This window comes from Toxorhynchites rutilus, chromosome 2, assembly GCF_029784135.1.
Source record: "Toxorhynchites rutilus septentrionalis strain SRP chromosome 2, ASM2978413v1, whole genome shotgun sequence".
In the NCBI taxonomy this organism is placed as follows: Eukaryota; Metazoa; Arthropoda; class Insecta; order Diptera; family Culicidae; genus Toxorhynchites; species Toxorhynchites rutilus.
In genome coordinates, this window is record NC_073745.1 from 284,313,826 (window position 1) to 284,330,481 (window position 16,656).

The window sequence follows — 16,656 nt, forward strand, 5'->3', positions numbered from 1 at the left end:
AAAAAAAAATAACAAAACAAAAATAAATTATGATAATAATATTAAACAATGAACAAATGAGTTGAATAATAATATTAATATTAAATAGGTGTACCTTAATATAAAAGTTGTTCCGATACTGCGCTCTACTGCCCTAACCAGGGAGAGACAGAGGCTACGCGCTATGGATCAACACAATAGCGCAAGAATAGCTCACACGGTCACGTGATGATAATTCCCGTTAACGACAGCCACACGATGGCGATCCCGTTATGCCGATGTTCAACAGCCGCCAAGGGCTGCAAGCTGCAAGAGCGCTGCTTCCTTTGTTCCACTTCACAAAAGGTCAATTCGAAAGTGGACAGCAATGACCTTCACTCGTACACTATACCAATCGCACAATAGTAAAAGTGGCAACGCACAATAACGACACTGAACTTTACTCGTCAAGAGTTGGATAGCGAATGGGCCACCCTGATGATTAAAATTAAAAATACGGGTCTAGTATTTTACGATAAGAACTACCAATTTTCATGAAAATCTAACAATCACTATAATTTCCTTATGTCCCATCCTTTTCCTGAAAAAATATGTCACCCTTCTAAACTCGAGTCCACCGCGAGTAATAGATTTAAGAAAATTGTTATATTATATATTTAGTTTTTTTTTAAATATATTTAAGAATTCAGCCCCTTTAAACTTGTGTAACTGAGCCTGTGAAAATGAACGAATTAAAAAAAATAACAATCACTATATCGGTTTGGCATGGAATTCAGTTTTGTGCTTGACCCATTCTCACCCCCACTCGGTGTAAATAAGAGATTATTTCGAAAATATTGAAATTCTAACGGAAACAAATGTTCGATGTTCAAAATCAGTAATGACTCATCTGGCAAGACTTTAAAGAATAATTCTCAGGGTACGTTTATGAAAAGGTAGTCTGGACTGACTAGTGCATCAGTAATAGTGAGGCTGCGACGTGTTAGCTTTGCAAGTATCATGGAGCGGTATAATGAATTTGTCTAAATAAGTTTATTTATTTTGTATTTTAGCTAAATGTATACATTCATTCACATTATATGCGTAAAGATAATCTATTTAGATTTTTTTTCTAGTCAAAACCTAGGGGAAATTGTGGTTCGGTAATTCAGAGTTTAGCTTCCTGAAGCTCTCTGTAGCTCTCCGATACCTCCTACTGCAGTGCTTGAATTGAGCTTTTTTTTAAGAACTAGCAGAATCATTAGGTTTTTCATTAGAGATGTTGATAATGCTGCTCCCTATTTCATTTGACAGAATATCTCTCTCGGGATAGTCATGTTTCGCCATTAGAAAACTGGCTTGATGTCAATCAAGACCTTTCGGTGAGCCGTCCGTTTTGATTTCCTGAAGCATCAGAATCGTTGGTCTTTCTGACAGTAGGAAAAGCTAAAAATAAACATTTTTGTATAATAATTGTAATTAAGATATCATAATTGAGAGTGTATAAGTGAATCGTTTCGGACACACTTCGAGTCCAGGTTACCTTCTCATAAACGTACCCTGAATAATTCTATCCAATGTTTACAATTCTAGTAGTTCTGTATAATGCTCGGCATGAGATTTTTTCTGAAGTGTTATTTGATGGCTATTTACACATCAAGCTTTGATGAATTATTAAATATTACATATTTGTACTACAGTTAAGAGTATTATGCATTGGAAGTTGTGGAAATATGTCTCCTATTATACGGCTCACAGCTTTCCAAAATATTCGCAATATTTAACTTTCTCCATTTTTGACCCCCAATTTCACCCCCATCGACGGTATCTCTTAAATACATTTAATATATTCTTGCTATTCTTGTTGACGTTAGTGCATAAAAATGATAATATGGATATGAAAATATGTATATCAAAACATTACCTATTTTTTGACATAAGACTACATACGTCTTTCAGTAAAGGTTCCGATTCAGAAAACAAGTCACGTTTTTTTTAAAAAATAGTTTTCACGTTAATAACTATTTTGGCTTTGAACGGATTTTGATGGTTTGCATTTCAATAGAATCGAAAATTGCGTAAGCGTAAATCGATCACTCGATATGAAAATACAGCATTCGTTCTTCGGACAATGTGGGTAGAGAAAATATTGCAATCTTAACTCCGCTGTATTATATTCATTGAGTAAAAACAAGCCACTCACGATTTCAAATTACAGTATTCATAATCCGTCTGAAATTTGGAACACACCTTTATCTCTGTAGTCATTATAAAACTGCGTATTTCATTATCTTGAAAATCCAAGATGGCGGCCGCTACAAAATGCCGGATCACATATTTTATCAAAACCTCATCAATATGGCTTTTCCAAAACCCCATCAATCTTGGTATCAAATGAAAGGGCTTGCTAGTAGCACACGGTTACTTATGAAAAATACAAATCCAAGATGGCTGCCACTATAGAATGGTGGACTTCATATTATGTCAAAACCCCATTAATATGGGTATAAAATGAAAGGGCTTGATTAGTAGAACACGGTTATTTATGAAAAATGTAAATCCAAGTTGGCTGCCACTACAAAATGGGGGATTTCATATTATGTCAAACCCCGTTAATATGGGTATCAAATGAAAGGGCTTGACTAGTAGAACACAGTCATTTATGAAAAATGCAAATCCAAGATGGCCCCTACCAAATGGCGGGCTACATATTTTCTCAAAACCCGATTAATATGGGTATCAAATGAAGGGCTTGTATAGCAGATCACAGAAGATCATGAAAAATCTAAATCCAAGATGGCCGCAATCACAAAACAGCAAAATACTTTATTAGACGGTTTTATTTAGCTTGAACTGTTTGTATGTCTGTAGGGTTGTCCCACATTAATAGAAATTTGACCAATAGGAACTGACCGAATTTATAAAACACCTTTATCTCCGCTGTCATTTTAAAACTGCTTATCTTGAAAAATCCAATTTGGCCGCCGCTAACAAATAGCTGATTCCATATCATCTCAAAAAAAAAGGTTGATTGAGATATGTGTATCAAACGAACGAACTTGACTTGGATAACACTCTATGTATTTTCTGCAATCCACTCAATGTCGGTATTAAATGAAATTGTTTGACTGACAGAATACAGTACAATGGTTTTATTGTAGAGAAATATTCTAATGAAACAGATAATTTATTATAAACTAGAAAATAGAATAGGTAAAAATAACTTTTTTTGAGTTAAACGGTTTAATTGTGATTAAACATATAAATGTACTAAAAGCTAGAAAATAATTAGAAAAGTAGCAGTTAGCAGTTATCACACCTCTCCTTCATTAGTCTAGGGCATTGATAAGACTAAAATTAGATCGTGGGGTACATTGGATTTCTGTTATCTAAACGAATCGGAAATACCGTAAGATTTGTTTGAAATGTTATACATTAGAATCCCCTGGCTTGTAAATGGTTAAAATTCATGAAAACTTTAAGCGTTTCTTTTTCCCCCTACATTTGTTCTGTCCATTTGTGTGCTTTCCCGAACAGAGCTGTCAATAACGAGCAACTTATCGACGACCAACGGAGGGGAAATCGTAGGATTTAAAGTCTCCGTGAACAAAGGAAAAGTAGAAGAATGAAGGGGAATACTTGCCTAGAGTATAAACAGTGGATCTCACCGAGGCAAACTTTCATTCGGCATCGGACTGTTGAGCAATCCAGTTCATTTTGCTTTCGCTGCGCTTCGATCTAAGATTGGACCCCACCAGTGGTAATTCAACTTGGATATCGTCGTGTGGTTTTTCCAGTTCGTTTTTCGCGTTATTCGTATCGTGTGTTTTTCTTTCCGCGTCATAAATTGGACGCTTCGCGTAGTGTGTGATGAGCAAGAAGAGAAAGGCAGGCTCGAGCCCTGCAAAAAACGAACGCATTGCCAGGGGCAATAAAATTTCGAGACAAGCGTCATCTAATGATGCACGCGATGGCGATTTCGGCGCGTCGGTCGAAAATGTAAACGCAGTTACCCAGGCAGCAAATCAATCAAGCTCCCCCCGCTGGTGGCGAAGGCGGTCGCTCTTGACAAACTCATCAGCGAATTCGCATCGATGGGTGTTACATCAGAGTACAAGCTGTGTGGCATTATTCAGTCTTTTTCCAAGCAGTTAACATTGTTTGTTTTCCGTCATCATAAGAGCTTCGTTGGTGCCTTTGAGAATGCATCAATGCATTAAACTGACGTTATGGAGATGCAGGTGTTAAGGTTGTGTGCCAAACTGTAATGTGTGTCTTACTGGAATGTTATAAGTTATTTGGATTCGCGTGCCAGTCGCAAATCTGCCGTCAACTAGGATTGCATTTGTGCTAATATTGATCATAATGAAGCATTGCTACTATTTTCGAAGTTGTTATTAACGAAAAGAGTTTATTTCGCTTGTTTAGTCACCAAGTAAGTAAATGTCGTTCTGGAATTTTGTATGTGATTAGGTCTCGCTTGCCAGTAACAAAACTTCCTCCACTAAGGGTGACAGCTGCGCTTCTCTCAAGCATGAGAAAGTAATGCAACTTTTCTCAAGGCCGATAATATTAACAGAAGCGTTTCTTTCGAGAATAGCGCAAAATGATGAGAAGTGTTTATATTTGTGGTAGTTTCAAGCCACCAATGTATGGCTCTGTATGCATGCTATGGCGAACGCTTGTTTGGCGCTTGGTTTACGTTGTACGAACGATGCCTAGAGGTGCGATTTCTTTGAGGCAATACTAAATAACATGTAGCATGATATTTGATACTTTCAACGGTTGTCATTGTTGAAAAGTTGTTGTTGTTTCCATGCGATGCCAAAGATTTATTGATGTAGTTATAAGATGTGGAATAATGGTGCTGGTGCAACATGTATATAATCGACTGTAGCCGAGTCTATGTAAATTGCGAAAAAGGCCACCGGAATAGCGTTCGAGGTAAATTTCCAATGCATTGACATGAAATAAATTGCGACATACGATCAGCTAGTGTATTTTTTTGCGAGGGCAAGAATGAATCATCAATCAATTATCGTCAACTGATTCTACAATGAAAAAAGGTTCACGTGGAACTACCTTAGCTTAGCAATCATTCGTTTGTATTGATTAAATTCTTGATTGAATGAAACAGTTTCCAAATTCAATTGAGTTCAATATATTTGCTCTGTGAGTGAAAAAAATGAACAAATGCCGTGTAAAGTCAATTCATTTATTGTGATTGATTGTTCTTCGTTACAAGTAAATTTAATGACGGACCTTTTACGTTTGGTATGATGACTAGAACAAAATATATGTACGGAAGAATTATCAAACGTTTGATGAACCAGCCTAAGGCTGAAAATCTTTCCAATAAAGACAAAAAAAAAATTATCAAACGATTATTTTATTTTACATTTCCCTCTGAAGTTTACATCCCAAAAGTGTACATACTTCTCGAATCTCGAATTTGCTTGAAACTGGGAAGTTCATTCGCTTCTAGTGGCTGCACGATTTTCCCAGGTTCCTAAGTTTAGAAGATCATGTTAGGACAGACATATTCCACTCTGCACAAAGGCAAGCGAGGACAAAAGTACTCGCAGTTTGCATTTATTTGCAGAGCCGATTTCCCCAGAAACCTCGGTTTTGAAGTCTGTGTTAGGGAAACACATTTCAATCGGAACAAAAATACCCCCGATTTGTATGAATTCGCAATGCCGATTTCCCCACGCTTCATGGATTTGAAGTCTGTGTTAGGGAAACACATTCCAGTCGGAACAAAAATGCCCCCGACTTGCATGAATTTGAAATACCGATTTCTCCAGGCACCTTGGTTTAGAAATCTCTATTAGGGAACACATTTCGGTGGGAACAAAAGCTCCCCCTACTTTCGTGTGTTCTTTTTCTTCTTTTTGGCTTTAAGAGGGTTTAAACTTTTCAGTTCACTCGCCTCTAGGCTCTTTCGTGTGCTTGCAATGCCGATTTCGCTGCTTGGTTTTAAAGTCTGTGTTAGGGAACATTTTTCGATGAGAACAAAAGTCCCCCTACTTTCATGTATTTGCAATGCCGATTTCCCCAAGGCTGCTTGGTTTTGATGGTTGTGTTAGGGAAACCGTAAATCGGGCCAATCAAAACGATGCAGTTAGGGCGTTTAGATAACGCCTAATATTTTACAGTTATTCAATTGTTTATCTAATGAAAAACAACATTTTGTTAGTTGCGATAGATGCGTAGAAATATTTCCTATCAAGTGATGCAAACATCTCTCCTATCCAGTACGAAATGTTCGAGCTATAAGCATTCGAAATCTTTCATTTTTTCCTGCATGTTCTGTGTTTAGGTTTTCATTTTACCCTCCATATATTCCGGTTAGACGTAGTCCCACGTCAAAACCGTTCCAGAGATTATTCTACTAAGCAGTTGTTTCTAAAATTTCACAGCATTATAGAATAATATCCGAAGGTAAAAACAAGCGACTTATACAAAATAACAGCGTAGTTCTACGTCACAATGCGGTCGTATCGTGGACACAACCTCCTATTATTTTTTTTTACTTATTTTTTTTTCAGATATAAACATTTTTTGAATGTTTGTTCACGCCGGCAATAATTTCGTAGTTCTATGTTAACAATGTGGTTGTGTCTTGAACATCACGCTTCTTTATAATTTTTTTTCGGCTACATCATGCATAACATGTGTTTGTGGCCCCTATGAAAAAATTATAGGAGGTTGTGTCCAAGATACGACCGCATTGTGACGTAGAACTACGCTGTTATTTTTTATAAGTCGCTTGTTTTTACCTTCGGATATTATTCTATAATGCTGTGAAATTTTAGAAACAACTGCTTAGTAGAATGATCTCTGGAACGGAACGCTTCTCATCATTTTGCGCTATTCTCGAAAGAAACGCTTCTGTTAATATTATCGGCCTTGAGAAAAGTTGCATTACTTTCTCATGCTTGAGAGAAGCGCAGCTGTCACCCTTAGTGGAGGAAATTTTGTTACTGGCAAGCGAGACCTAATCACATACAAAATTCCAGAACGACATTTACTTACTTGGTGACTAAACAAGCGAAATAAACTCTTTTCGTTAATAACAACTTCGAAAATAGTAGCAATGCTTCATTATGATCAATATTAGCGCAAATGCAATCCTAGTTGACGGCAGATTTGCGACTGGCACGTGAACCCAAATAACTTATAACATTCCAGTAAGACATTCAAGATGCTTGGTGTTCTCCAAATAATTTTTTTGGCACACAACCTTAACACCTGCATCTCCATAACGTCATGCATTGATGCATTCTCAAAGGCACCAACAAAGCCCTTATGATGACGGAAAACAAACAATGTTAACTGCTTGGAAGCGTACTCCCACTAAAAGATCGCTTCAATTTATTATCTCTTCGGTTCCTCATCCGGTGTAAGGTTATGAACCCATTGGTGATCGGAAATTTTGAGCAGCTGATCGAGCTAAATTTTCATTCTGGATTCATGAGCTAATATCATGAATTCGTCTCCATGCAGGTTAATCCTTCTTCGTATATTCCCAACCGTGTTTTTTTTTATATCTGTATTATAGTGATTTTCAACTCATTTGGCTGGTTCGTCACTTTTTACTTCCATTTTTGGAAGAATGTCGGGAGTGAGAATTGAACTCGTGACCTTTAGCGTGAGAGGCATGGATGTTACCACTACGCCAGATCGCCTCCCTCCCAACCGTGTTTGTTTTCCTGACTACATCAATTCCTCTGTACATTTTGATCTGTCCATGAAGCAGGATATCCATGGAATTCCAGATTATCATCGATCAGGGATCGTTCCTACGATTTTCGAAGCAAAGTATGGGCGTGTCAATTGTGATAATATGTACTTTACTGATGGGTCCTCTATGAATGAGTCCACAGGATTTGGAGTGTTCAACAAATTTTTTAGCACCTCACACAGTCTTCAGTATCCTTGCTCAGTATATATTGCTGAATTGGCAGCAATACACTGGGCGCTGGACAGCGTCGCCTCACTATTACATTGTAACGGATAGTCTGAGCTCTGTCGAAGCTATCCGTTTAGTGAGGCCGGAAAAGCACTCGCCGTACTTCCTTGAGAGAATACGAGAAATTTTGAGTGCTTTATCCAGACGCTGTTATGTCATTACCTTTGTCTGGGTCCCTTCACATTGCTCAATTCCGGGTAATGAGATGGCTGACTCATTAGCAAAGGTAGGTGCAATTGAAGGCGAAATTTATCAGCGTCAAATCGCCTTCAATGAATTTTATTCTTTAGTTCGTAAAAATACCATCGTTAACTGGCAACGCAAATGGAACGAAGATGAATTGGGCCGGTGGCTCCACTCAATTATCCCTAAGGTTAGCCTCAATCCGTGGTTCAAAAGTCTGGACTTGAGTCGGGACTTTATTCGCACCTTCTCCCGACTCATGTCCAATCACTGTTCGTTAGACGCGCTGCTTTTTCGTTTTAATCTTGCCGACAGCAATCTCTGCGGTTGTGGCCATGGTTACCACGACATCGAACACGTTGTTTGGTCGTGCGAGTTGTATCTTGTCGCCAGATCGAATTTAGGAAACTCCCTTCGGGCTGGAGGAAAGCAGTCCAATGTGCCGGTGAGAGATGTGTTGGCTCGGTTAGACCTTGATTACATGTCCCAAATATATGTTTTCCTTAAAGCTATCGATCTTCGAGTGTGATTGTTCATACATGATTTTCCCCTCCTTTTCGTTCTTCACGAGCTATCGGTTCCCTTCCTACAATATTAGAATAAGTTAAATTGTAAACACATATTAAATGTAAGGATAGTTTTAAGAATTGAGTGTGAAGTGTCAGTGTGAATGAGATTGTGAATGTGAATGTGAATGTGAGTGCGAGTGTAAACACACATCTCCTTACATCCCATCCTTTTCCTAATGAAAATGTGTCACCCTTCTAAACTCGAGTCGACCGCGAGTAATCGGTTTCCTATTTCATTAACCATAGAATTAAGGAAATAACATGTTGATATATGCTATATAAGAGTTTGGCTCCATTAAACTTATGTAACTGAGCCTGTAAAAATAATCGGATTAATAAAAAAAAACTGCTTGGAAAAAGCCTGAATAATGCCACACAGCTTGTACTCTGATGTAACACCCATCGATGCGAATTCGCTGATGAGTTTGTCAAGAGCGACCGCCTTCGCCACCAGCGGGGGGAGCTTGATTGATTTGCTGCCTGGGTAACTGCGTTTACATTTTCGACCGACGCGCCGAAATCGCCATCGCGTGCATCATTAGATGACGCTTGTCTCGAAATTTTATTGCCCCTGGCAATGCGTTCGTTTTTTGCAGGGCTCGAGCCTGCCTTTCTCTTCTTGCTCATCACACACTACGCGAAGCGTCCAATTTATGACGCGGAAAGAAAAACACACGATACGAATAACGCGAAAAACGAACTGGAAAAACCACACGACGATATCCAAGTTGAATTACCTCTGGTGGGGTCCAATCTTAGATCGAAGCGCAGCGAAAGCAAAGTGAACTGGATTGCTCAACAGTCCGATGCCGAATGAAAGTTTGCCTCGGCGAGATCCACTGTTTATACTCTAGGCAAGTATTCCCCTTCATTCTTCTACTTTTCCTTTGTTCACGGAGACTTTAAATCCTACGATTTTCCCTCCGTTGGTCGTCGATAAGTTGCTCGTTATTGACAGTTCTGTTCGGGAAAGCACACAAATGGACAGAACAAATGTAGGGGAAAAAAGAAACGCTTAAAGTTTTCATGAATTTTAACCATTTACAAACCAGGGGATTCTAATGTATAACATATCAAACAAATCTTACGGTATTTCCGATTCGTTTAGTATGTAAATCGCCAAAATCCGTTCACGGCAAAAATAGTTATTAACGTTAACTTTATTTCATAAAAACGTGACCTGTTTTCTGATTTGGCACCCTTAATGAAAGACGTAGTTCTACGTCAAAAAAGGTGAGGTACCTCTGGTCTATTTTTTTGATAGTAAGTTGATATTGAATTCTTTCTACAAACGGGTTTTCAGTCGTCGAGTTGCAAATATTTAGTGTTTTTTCTACAATTTACAGCCGATCAATGTAAATTGACTGCCACAAAAACGCCACTTTTTCTGGCACCATTCCCATCCGAGCTGGTTTCATACGTGTTGTAAACATAACCGAATTTATCCGATAGGTAGTTTATCGTTCCAACTGTAGGGTTGGTTAAATTGTCTCCCCCTGCCATCCTCCCTCTCATTCGTCAGCACACGTTGTCACTGGAGCAAGCCCGGAGCCCGGATCCGGTAGACTCATTGCGGAAGCCAAATACATCTGTTTGCGAACATTGTCAGGGTGGTTGACTTCGGGATTTAGGGGATTTAGTAGAGAGTGACATGTAACACAGTCTAATCCCGTCCCAATTGACGTGTTGAGTTCGGTTTGACGTCGAACCAATGAGTGCAAGATGTGGAGAGCAACAGGTTGTGATTTCAGACGTTTGGCCAATAGACGGCCAGTATTTAATCCGAACGACGCTTGGGATCACTAAATTCAGGTTGTTTACGATTTGTTCGCTGTTGTTGAGTGACACGTGTCTCCACTGAAAATACATGTGTACAATGTGCCAGTAAAAAGTTTATCCAAATAAGGAAAATTTCTCGGTAAACAAACACAAACATGCCGGACGAGCCCGGTGTGAAAGGTATTTCCGCTCGCAGATCCGCTTTCCAGCGAATCCAGCCTCACCACCATCTGCTGATAGCTCCTTTTTTGCGGCGTATATTCCACGAAAACAATTCCACAGCATTCAGTGAATTTGTTTTCGCTTGCCGACTAGATGTTCGTGAATTTGATCAATATCGATGTCATGTTAACCGAAGCTGCTCTCGCTCGATTTCATGGAAAACGAACAAATAATAAAATTCGAGTGCACATTCCCCAAAAACGCCGGTGCCGACGTCAACAATCAATCATGTGTGATTTGTGTAAACAAAAATCAGAAAAGCTGATGAACGAACGTGGTCTGGTTTTGAAGCGATGGCTTTCGAATGTAGCGTTCAATGTGTGTATCCTGGAATACACGCTATCTAGTTCACGAAAAGCATTTGTTCTCTTTCCGGTTAGATAAAGTCTGAAAATGATACTGGGAAGCAAATATCGGTCAAAACAGTACTAAAAGTTTGCTAATCTCCGATAATTGAAGTTGGAGGATGATGACATACTTCGCCAATAGTCCATATAATGAAACAAATATTCGATTGGAAAATCGATCCTCCCTGGAAACGAGAACGTAATCCAATTCCGCAGTATGATGTACGATGGCGTCTCATTATAACCACTGAAAGACACGCTATCAGCAAATTCGTGACAAGTCTTACCTCGGAGATAAGTTCCCCGAACGACAAGTTATGTTCCTGAATCGAAACACTAGCGAGACAAATGAGCATAAACTTATCAAATCCTTCTCATCCGGAAGTGACAGCGGTCGTACGGAATTACAGTGTGTCCTTCGGACAGTGCAATTCCAAATGAAATCGAACTAAAAATGTAGATTTTAAAAACTTGTATTTTTGATTCGAACGTAAGTTTGTATTCCGTTTGAGTTTGAGGAAATACGAGTTTTCCACAGCAATTGGGAATTTTTTGACTCAAGTGTAACTGCTGAAAAGGGCGTTTCGATTTTAGTAAGAAATGTCTTTGATAATTCATATCTCAAAGACTATGAGTCGTATCGAAATAGTGTTTTAGGAAGAGTTATAGAGTGTTGATGTTAAAAAGTTAAAAAAGTATACACTGAGAATAAAATTACTGCTCTTTTTTTGTTTGCAAAAAAAAATTTAATTTGCAATATCTTCTTCTTCTTCTTCAATGGCACTAACGTTCCTAGAGGAACTTCGCCGTCTCAACGTAGTATTACTTGCGTCATTTTTATTAGTACTTAGTTGAGATTTCTATGCCAAGTAACACGCCTTGAATGCATTCTGAGTGGCAAGCTCTAGAATACGCGTGATCACAGTGCAAGTCGGAGGAAATTTCTTTGACGAAAAATTCCCCCGACCAGAACGGGAATCGAACCCGAACACCCGGCATGTTAGTTGTGACGCTAACCACTCGGCCAAGGGAGCACTTAATTTGCAATATCTAAAATATAAAATTTTAATTTTTTTTAAAAAAAATTCATATAAAATAGAAGTCATGTAGAAAATTTAAATATGAGACCAAGATGGTAAAACAGTTTTTGACGAACTTTGCAGAACATCAAACTATCATGAATTTTCGAAACAAAAATATTTTTTTGTATGTTAACATTTATTTTTAGCTACAAATTATGAATTCTGATGTGATTTAAAACAAAAAAGCTCTTTATTAATCGCCCTCTAAATGCAGCCATTCTCGATATATTCAAAATATTCATTTCTTTTTTATAGTAAACTAGCCGACCCGGCAAACTTCATCCCGACCAAAATTTATTTTTCGTTATCACATTCACGTTCACTGCGATTGGACGGTCGGCCATGAGTAAGAGGCCGACCGTCCAATCGCAGAACTGTTCATTGATTGATTTTCTAATCTACCCTTTGAAGATACCTTTTACTAAAAAAATCATAGTACTTCTACCAAAACTCGTCATTATAATAGATTATTTTCAGACACAATTCTCGTTCAAGATTTTTCAACCACTTGCAAATAACATGTTTCTCCGTCACATGGAATAAATGCTTGATACAGAAAATATGATAGAATGAAGACAGCCTTAAAGCGGACAATTTCATTCACGAGTTTTGCTCTTATCAACACATTCGGCGATCCACTTTTATTTATATAGATAGAAGACGATATACGAGTGCGTTTTATCACATTAAAATCCATTTCCACTTTCGAACGAAGATCAATTTCGTTACCGCAAACCGCGTTTTTTTACGCGGATTTTCCAATTAACGCGTTTTTTTTACGCGGTACCCACGTAAAAAAAGACCAATGCAATATCACATCTCCCCCTCAGCTCACATTTTTCTCTTATGTTTCCTCAGAGCATATTACAGTAATTAGTGCTTGTAACGGAGCTTAGCGTTTATGAAAGAAATTAGTGCTGCACCTTATCACGATTCTTACGTAGATTTTAGGTGTTAGGTAACGGGTAGCTCAGCGGGCTGTACAACGGGGCGGGGTTTTTACGGGGAGCGATTCTTGAATGGATTTCCCTGTCTACTTAGCTCTGGACGGTCCAACAGTGGTACTGCACGTGCCTCGGCAGTAGAGTGTACACATCACAAAGGAATCTTCTAGCAACAGCAGATGTCCTCATTCGTGAGGAAAACCGAACTATAGCTACCAGTAACCAACGAAATTGCAGGAAAAAAACTACGCGTTTTCGGAAGCGAGTAACAATCAACTTTTGACGTAGGATTACGTCTTTCGGGAACATATTGGGGTACAAATTGAAAAACGAAAATCGAGTACATCGTAAAAATTGTCCAATTTCAAACGCTTATTGCTCAGTCATTTCATGATGGATTGATGAAATTTTTGCGTCAATCGATTTCGGCACTTCATAACAATTTTTTATATAGAAGAAAACAATATATGTCATGAGACTAACTATCGAACAATTGAAAAATCTCAACCCCTATCCTAACGGAAATACCCACTTCTGATTGGTCGAAATTGACGACACATGCTGCGGGTCCCTAACAGAGACATCAAAACCAAGCTGCCTGGGGGAAAACGGCATTGCAAACACATGAAAGTAGGGGGAGCTTTTTTTCCCACCGACATGTATTCCCTAGCAGAGATTTCAAATCCAAGGTGTCTGGGGGAAATCAGCATGTAAATACCCTCGTGGTCGATAGTTTAACTAACGACGCGCACAAATAAATAGTAGTCATTGTAATCAGCGTGGGCATTGCTGATTGCATACGTGCTGGCGAATAAGTTGGGAGCGATGAACAAGTGTTTTTTGTTCGTTCCAATAAGAATCTTTCGATGGGTTGATTGAAGAATGATGTTTCAATGAACTGAATAGAACCTATGCTTGATAGAATATAAATAAAATTTAAATTTGGAACTTTTATGTTGGTTGCTTCGTGAAATTTCATATCAATGACCGATCATGTATTGTAAAACATTTAGCACAACTGTAAGTGTAAAATTGTATGTGGTAGCTATTGTGTTAAAATGACTTGAAATATGAAACGATTTTTTTTCTCACAAGGAAAGTTCATGCGACGAGCAAAACTGAAAAAATGAAGGAATATTCGAAAAAGTGGTTTCACATATGCTCTACATATCGTATTGGGTGATGTTAGCCCAATTTAAATTCGCATTGAGGCATGTAGCATCGTCTTCCGTTGGGTTTAAAGCGAAAACGAAATGGATTGAATAAACACTCAGAAAATAAAAAAATTATGAATGAAATTTCCTTTTCCATTTCAAATATATTTTCTCTATACTAAAGTAACATTTTTTTCTAGTGAGAAAACTTGTGTTCGATAATGATAATTATCTTATATTACATTGATGAGTTTTTTTTTCTTTATTTCATCCATACATAACACAGGAGCCATCTCGTCCAGGACCACAGAGGGCGACTTTGGTATGTGATACGCACCAACTAATGATTAATCACCATTCTTCTATCATTATCACTCGGTTAAGGACCGTAGTGGAGTGAACAAACAATACATAACAACCAGACAAAACGGACCCAAATCATTATCGAAGAGTTAAGCAATGTAATTCTTCAAGCATATCCAAAGTCAGCATGCAGCAGATAGCCTAACGGAATCCTACGTCAACTATGCGGTCGTGTTTTGGACACAACCCTCCCGTGACTTTTTTGATAAAATACTATACCTGCAGAAAATTCGAATTCTGCTCTCGTTATTATTGATTGTATTCGTTTTTTATTGTTTTCATAGTCTCGGGAGCAAAGGCTCTATATTTTTGTTATATTTTTTTCTGAAAAGCAGAGGATTTTTCTCATAACATATGTCGAAATCAGAGAGGCGCTTTTTACGTTTTTGAGTTATGATTTTTAAAAGTTAACCGATGGTCCAAAAAATCGTTCTTCACTTTTTTCCAAAAATGACTTTTTTTCAAAAAAATGATTACTTTTGAACTACTGGAGCGATCCAGATGATCGATATATCAAATTTAACTCAATTAGCTAGCCATTTTTTAAAAAATGACACATTTGTCAATTAATTGAATTCTAGTCGCATACATCCAGTCTAGTCGAATAGAAATATTGAACGAAGCCTGAAAACTGTTAACTTTGAAAAATCATAACTCAAAAACGAAACAAAAGCCTCTCTTCGCAAGCTCTAGAATACGCGAGACCACAGCGCAAGTCGGAGGAAATTTTCGTCAAAGAACGGGAATCGAACCCGAACCCCCGGCATGTTAGGTGTGACGCTAACCACTCGGTCAGTGGAGCACATATGTTATGTGAAAAATCCTCAGTTTTCCAGAAAAACTATAAAAAACATAGCGCCTCTGCTCCCGAGACCATGAAAACAATAAAAAATGAATACAATCAATAATAACGAGAGCAGAATTCGAAGTTTCCGCAGGTATAGTAATTTTTGTCACCCTAATGAAAAAATAAAAAAATACGGGTCAAATGTTTTGCGATAAAGAACAAAACTACCAATTTTCACGAAAATATGAGAACCACTAGGTCGGTTTGGCATAGGATGGCTGTATTAACGCAATGCGGACCGCTCACGAGTTTTCTCGTGTTTCGCGTTTCGTCTGTTACGGATGAATCACGAAATAACCCGTGTTTCCTACACTTGAGGGTTGATTTCTTGGTTTGCCAAGAATCTAACAAGGCCTACCGATTACTCGTCTTCGTCTCATCCACATCGAAGGAAACGATCTCATTCGTGGAATCCGAACAAAGGAAGCGTTCAAGTTTGCTCTAAAACGTGCGGTCCTTAATATGTTAATATGTTTGTCAAGTTATACCGCCATGTTCATGAAATTTTATGAATTTGCTTATATTTTCCAACAACTTGTCCAAATACATCATTATGGTAAAAATATATGTTTAGGAGTTACGTTGAAAAACATTTGAAGACACGTGGGTTAATACAAAACGTAACGATAATGTTTTTCAACGTAACTACTAAATATATAGTTTTACCATAATAATGTATTTGTAAAAGTTGTTGAAAATTATAAGCAAATTCATGAAATTCCATGAACATGAATGGTATAACACGACAAACATATTAAAATAGCCTATCTATATATATAAAAATGGATTTCTGTCTGTCTGTCTGTCTATCTGATTCTTATGGACTCGGAAACGAATTAAACACAAATTTCTACATTACTCGGGAATTAACCAAGCAAATGAAACCAAATTAGGCATATTGAGGTTTTAGGGTGCAATAAATGTTTCTATTGTGGTTAGACAATCCACCCCCCTTTCTAAAGGGGGGCTGCCATACAAATAAAACACAAAATTCTGCATTACTCGAGAATTAATCAAGCAAATGAAACCAAATTGGGCATATTGTAGATTTAGGGTGCAATAAATGTTTCTATGACGGTTGGACTATCCACTGCCCTCTCTAAGGGGGAGCTGCCATACAAATGAAACACAAATTTCTGAATTACTCAAGAATTAATCAAGCAAACGAAACCAAATTTGGCATGTGGAGGATTTAGGATGCAATAAATATTTCTATGGTGGTTAAACACCAGG